Genomic DNA, 7,002 nt, shown 5'->3' on the forward strand with positions numbered 1-7,002 from the left:
TCTTCGTATCCAGCATCCAGATGAAGATATAGAATATTTTCATCCTCCCAGTTCATTACTCTCCTCCCTGCAGGTAACCGTTATCCCAACTTCTGTCACCAAAGGTTAGCTTTGCCTGTTCGTGAATGCCATGTACATGGGTCAAATGGTATGTACTTGTGTGCTGGCTGGCACCTTTTGCTCAACATAGTATTTGTGACATTCATCCATATTGTTGCCTATATCGGTAGTTCATTTTTGTTTGTTTGCTTAAGTATGGAATTCCATTGCAAATACACTGTAATTTATTTATCCATAGGAGACTGACTTGTTTAGTGTATTATTTTTTTTTGTATCTTTGACCTGTTTTACCTTTTCAAAAAAAGAAGTTTAAAAAAGTTTATAAGAAAAAATTTGAGAATAGAGAACTAATTTTTAGGAACGTATCAGACCCGCACATCACCATGTGCTTATAATTGTAGAGGCTCTAATTTCGTTCACATGTTGGAGGTAAATATCTCCTGAAAGTCTCCTTGTAGTTCGGGAGCCAGACCAGACTACTTCTGGAGCAGTGTGCTGTAGAGCAGGATGGCTCTAGGCAGAGCCGTGCTGTGATTCTAGAGTGGTGGTTACAACCTGAGCTGGGTGGAGAACGTCTTCCTCCACGGTATTGCCTTGAACCGGTGTGGGGGGAAGGGACGAGTGGGAGTTGGCAGAGAACCCCTGCCCAGCTCTTCTGTTTCCTATCTTGTACTTCCATTTCATGTTTCATTTGACGGAAGGATTCTACAGCTTTAAAAATTATTTGAAACCCATGGTTTTAGAGTAGATGCTGGTTAGAAGCACTCCCTAAAAAATGTCTGGTGTAAATGATTTCACAGATATATGAGACGGATTAAAAGACCACGTTTTGCCTCCCTTCCCACCGTGCACTCCCTTCAGTCATGCTGGCTACTTTGCTGTTCCTGGAAGAGTTGTGCTCCCACCTCAGGACCTTTGCACTTGCTGTGCTGGCTGCTTGGAATGCTCTTTCCCCAGATAACCACATTTTCACTGCCTCACTTTCTTCAGGTCTTTGTTCAGAAGTCACATTCTCAGTGAGGTTTTTCCTGGTCACTCAATCTGAAAATTTCACACACTAGTTTGCAACCTGATGCCTCGTGTCCCCCTCAGCTGCTTTACTTGTTTCTCTTTAGCACTTATCACCATCCAACACACCATGTAGTTGATTTGTCTTGTTTAGCAGATCTTTGCTCCCGTAGAACATAAGCTCCATAACGGCAAGAATTGTGTTCTCTTTGGTCCCCCGTCCCCGCTGCCCCCACACTGTTATATAAGTGCCTAGAATAGTGTGTGGTAAACATAGGTTGAAGGGAATTTTTTTCATTTAACAATAATTTATTGAGCAGCAACTAGGTGCCCTGCGCCATGCCAGGGACTGGAAGCTCAGATCAACAAGATAGACTTATTATTTGTGTGTGTGTGTGTGTGTGTGAGGAAGGTCAGCCCTGAGCTAACATCCATGCCAATCCTCCTCTTTTTGCTGAGGAAGACCGGCCCTGAGCTAACATCTGTGCCCATCTTCCTCCACTTTATATGGGAGTTGCCGCAGCATGGCCTGACAAGCGGTGCGTTAGTGTGCGCCCGGGATCTGAACCCGGGCCACCAGCAGCGGAGCGTGCACACTTAACTGCTACACCACGGGGCTGGCCCAACAAGATAGACTTGATTCCTAATCTTTTGGGGTTTACAATCTAGTTGAGAGGCCCAATTTTATACAAGTAATTGGTGACAATTGCTACAAAGACAAGGTACAGAATGCAAGGCAAGAGGGTACTAAGGGAGGGAAGGTGTTGATGCAGCTGGTGGTGGGGTGGTCCTTGAACAAGTTAAGATTGCCTAGGAGAAGAGAAGGGAAGAACGTTCAGGGATATGGCGCTTTGGAGGAGCTGAAGGCAAGCAGCTGGGGCTGGACCCCTGTGGGAGAGGAGAGAGAGGGCTGGAGAGGTAGACCCTTGCTAGATCCTGTATGGCAGGGTAGCTTAGCTGGGAGTGGGGTCTTTATCCTGAGTGCCATGGAACCCATTGATGAGTTGACCAAGAATGTTTGTTTACCTGGGACTGTCTGTGGTCTGCCTCAATGAGTGAGATGCTGGGAGAGGCAGACCTCCTGGAGGGGGAGGTAGTCATGGAAGGACCTGTAGATTGGCCTGGAAGGTGGGCCGAGAAGGGCAGCTCGAATGCGCCTCTCTCCTTTCTTTTGCTCAAGAAAGAAGCAAAAATTATTCGTGCCTATCAAAGGAAGGGACTGGAGCATTATTAACTCAGCTTCCTCCTGCCTTTAAACTTCAAGTGCTGCTCCCAGGTGGAAAACCTAAATACTCACTAAGGCTGGGACTTTGAACCTTAGGAATACCCAATAAAGTTATGATAAACAAGTGAGAGAAAAAAGCCTCTCCAAATATGTCAGGGTTTACCTGGCCCCACCCATGTTATACCTTCTTATGGTCTGAGTCCCACACTGTGCTCTGGGGAGAGGTTTTCACCAATCTGCGGTGAAATGAGAGAACTAAGGGGTAAATGGATGAAAACTTTCCTCCATCCAAGTAAATTACCAGCAGCTGATTCTCAGAAAAGACTTTTTTATTCTGAGATTATATCCTTCCAATTTTTTTCTTTTGTTGCAGGGTTGGGTAATTTAAATACCCCCTTTTTAATGGAGTGATGGCAATAGTAGACAATAGTAGCCTTTCTTAAAATGTCCTCAACTGGCCAAATCACAAGTTGACAATTCTGTGTTGGCTTCCTAACCCTTTCTCCTCAACAGTTTTATTCTTGAAGTTTTAAGCATACCGAGATCTAAATGATTTTAATGAAAGATTCAGAGCTTGTGTTATTGAGGGGAAGAAGGAAGAGAAAACAGTATCACTTGGTGACTGAGAAAGCCAACCAAGAAGGAAAGAGTCTAGGAAGGCTAAGATTTCCCTCCCAATTGCTGAGATTTAATGTTTTACTTTGCACTGGATGTTCCTTCAGTGGTTTAAGAAAATGTTTCTTGAAGCAACTACCTACCTAGAGTGTCTTAGGAACTGAGGAGAACCTAGCTCACTTCACTTAAAGACTCAGGCTTGTGCTGGTATCACTGGGCCATCTGCAGATCATACTGAAGACAGGATTAACTTCTAAAGAGGCAACCCTGGAGGCAGGCAGAGGTGGAGCTTCCCTGACCACCTGGGTTTGAACCTTAACCAGATTTTGCAACCAGCTACAATGTCACCTGCGCATGTGCTTATCATAGATAGGAACCTTTATTGATCTGCTTCTTGCACAGTAGGAAATATCACAAGTCAAAATTGTCCTGGGTTATGCCTCACACCATTTACAAAAATTAATTCAAAGTAGATCATAGACCTTAGTGCAAAATCTAAAACTATAAAACTTCCAGAAGAAAACAGAGGAGAAAACCTTTGTGGCCTTGGGTAGACAAAGATTTCTTAGAGATGAGACAAAAAAACATGATCCATAAAAGAAAAAGTTAATAGCTTGGACTTCATCAAAATTCAAAACCTGCTCTTTGAAAGACGCTGTTAAGAAAATGAAAAGACAAGTCAAAGACTAGGAGAAAATATTTGCAAAACACATATTTGATAAAGGACTTGTATCCAGAATATATGAAGAAATTTTACTATCCACTAAAAAGACAGACAACCTAAGGAGAACATGAGCAAAAGATCTGAATGGACATTTCACCAAAAAAAGATATATGAATGGTTCATAAGCACATGAAAAGATACTCAACATCATTGTTCATTAGGGTCATGCAAATTAAAACTATGAGATACCACTGCACCTTAGAATAGCTTAAATCAAAAAATCCTGACAAACCCAAGTGCTGGGAGGGTGTGGAGCGAGCCTCATCTGATGCCAGTGGGAGTGCAATATGGTACAGTTCCTCTGGAAAAACGGTTTGGCAGTTTCTTGTAAAGTTAAACATTCACTTACCATATGAGCCAGCAATCCCACTTCTAGAAATTTACCAAGAGAAGTAAAGACATATGTTCACACAAAAACCTGTACTCGGATATTTATAGAAGCTTTATTCACAATCACCAAAATTTGGAAACAATCCAGATGCCCTTCAGCTGGTGAATGATAAAGCGTGGTATATCCACACCATGGAATACTACTCAGCAAGAAATAGGGGCAAGTACTGACATGTGCAGCACAGATGAATCTCAAATGCATTATCCTAGTGAAAGAAGCCAGTCTCCAAAGGTCACGCACGTACTATGTGATTCTATTTATGTGACATTCCGGAAAAGGCAAAACTGTAGGGCTGGAGGACAGATCTGAGGTTGCCTGGGGTTAGGGATGGAGGGAGGGTTTGATTACAAAAGGAGGAGTATTAAAAGGGAATTTGAGGAAGTAGTGGAAGTAATTTACATCTTGATTGTGGAGGTGGTTACAAGGCAAAATACACTTGTCAAAACTTAGACCTGTAACCAATAAAATTAAATTTTATTGTGTATGAATTTACAGTTCAGTAAATCTGACTTTTGATCATTCTTTATTGAAAAGTTCCCCAAACCTCTACATTCCATATCGCCTGCCCCCTTAATAGTAATAACCACAAGAACTAGCATTTTGTAGTTTTGCTGTGTGCCCAGCGCTGTGGGTAATCCTATGCTTTCTGAGCGTTTTTCTTTTCAGTAATACACCCAATTATCAGGCCGTAATCCTTGGAGTCACCCCTGACTCCTGTCTGTCCCTTATCCCCTACATCCACTCCCTCAGGAGATCCTTTGCACTTGAACTTTAACCTGTCTTCTGAATCTGACCACTTCTCATTGTCTCTATTGCTGTCACTCCAATCCAAGCTAGGATCACCTTTCAGCCTCCTAACTGGCCTCCCTACTTCCCCTCTTGCTCCCTGTACCTGTCAGGGTATGTTAGGTTATGCTATGGTTCCGACTCCCAAAGCTTCGTGATTTATCCCAACAAAGGTTGATCTCTCTCTGAAGCGACATGCCCACTGCAGGGCAGCTGCTGCTCTGTCCCATATCTCCTCCCCTGGAACCCAGACTGCTGAGCAACCTCCACCTTGAACACTGTTGGTCGCTGAGACAGAGGGAGAAGGGGCTCTGGAGGCACTGGGGTGGGCAGTTAACTGCTGGGCCTGGAAGTGACTCTGTGACTTCTGCTCAGAGCTCATTGGTCAGAGTTCCACGGCCTCACTCACTGGCCTCACTCAGCGACAGGAAGTGCAGCCCACCTCGTGCCCCGGGAGGTGGAGAGCAGGAAATCTTTGGTGATCAGCTTTGTGATTACCATGATTCTTTAAGTCTCTTCTCCAAACAGCAGTCAGAGGGATCCTTTCAAGTGCAGATGACAAAGTCACTCTTCTGCTGAAATCCTCTAACGACTTCTCACGACACTCAGACTAAAATCCAGAATCTTGACCCTAGGCTTAAAGGCCCACTGACTTCATCCACTCCCAACTCAGCTCTGGGCACACCGGCTCCTTGTGGTTTCCTGCATAAGCCCGGCCACTCCTCGGGGCCTTTCTACATGTTCTCCCCCAGATGTTCCCACGGCTCCCTCCTTCTTATCACCCAGGAGTCTGCTCTGTGCCCCCTCTTCAGAGAGGACCTCCCTGACTAAGCTATCTTACATGGCATAACCCCCATCAGTGCCGTGCCTTATCCTGCTTTATTTTCCTTACACTGTTATGATGACCTGGCATTAGATGATGTGTTCTTTGTTTTTGCCTAACTCTTCCACTAGAATTTCATTTCTATCAGGGTGGTGACTTTGCTTTGTTTCCTTCTGTATCCCTAGTGCCTAGAACAGTGTAGGAAATGTTCTTACACACAGGAGGAACTCAAAAATTATTTGCAGAATGGATGAAGCACTTTCACATCTGTTAGCCTGTTGAAAGCCCAAACGACCCAGAGAGGTAAGAACTATTATTGCTTATTTGATAGATGAAGAAACTGAGTCGGTGAAGTGATTTGCCTAGAGTCAGGGATAGAGTTTGAATTCAGACTCTGCACCTGACTTCCCATCTCCATCCCTTAATCTCTCTCTCCACTGTAATGCTGCGAAAGCACAGTTTTCACTGAAAGAGAACCAGCTGGTTTTGGAGGGTGCCTGAGGAAGGTGGGCAGCCATGGAAGTTCAAGTGGTCCTTTCTGACAGACCAACCCAGGGCCCTCTTAAAGACAGGGAGGCACACCTAGTTTACGGGCCCGGGTCACTGTGAGTTCTTGCCAAAGCAGAGAAGCCACGTGTGCCGGAACCCAGGGAATGAATGATGCACTCTGGCACTGCTGCAGTTTGGGCCTTAGGAATTTGCAGAGTGGGGGTTTTTCCCCTAGGGTGGTGTGATTTCCTTCATTGATTCAACAATGTTTATTGGTACCTTGGGCCCAGAAATTGCTTCCCCAGCAGCTGTTCTTGATACATACTTGAATTTCCACCCTTAGAATCAGAGTCATAGAATTTTGAGGCGGGGAAAGGAGAATCCAGACAATCCACCTAGTTCTGTCTTTTCGGTTCAGAGGCAAAAACCCCAGGGGTATGGAGATTATAAGATTTCACACACATCATGGCCCTTGAGCCACATAGCCACCGTCAGTGAGTTGCCAGGGTCCACTCCTTCGGATGAAGTTGCATGCTGAGGCTCAGGCAGAACATGTGACTAGCCCAAGGCCATAGACTCACGAGCAGGTTTTAAACTCATCAAAACCTGCTTTTCTGATCACACGCCCTCTCTACTATACCACAAATGGAATTCCTAGAACCCAAACATCCTGGGATCCATTAATTAGGAATTGGATTAAGAAAGAGGCTCAGGCACTTTGAATATCTAATGTTGGGGTGTATTTACACATTATCATGGACTGAATTATGTCCCCCCCTCCAATTCATAGGTTGAAGCCCTAACCCCTACTTCCTCACAATGTGACCCTATTTGGAGATAGGGCCTTTAAAATGGTGATTAAGTTAAAATGAGGCCACTAG

Source organism: Ceratotherium simum, chromosome 5 (genome assembly GCF_057802395.1).
Source record: "Ceratotherium simum simum isolate JZ-2026a chromosome 5, ASM5780239v1, whole genome shotgun sequence".
Taxonomy (NCBI): domain Eukaryota; kingdom Metazoa; phylum Chordata; class Mammalia; order Perissodactyla; family Rhinocerotidae; genus Ceratotherium; species Ceratotherium simum.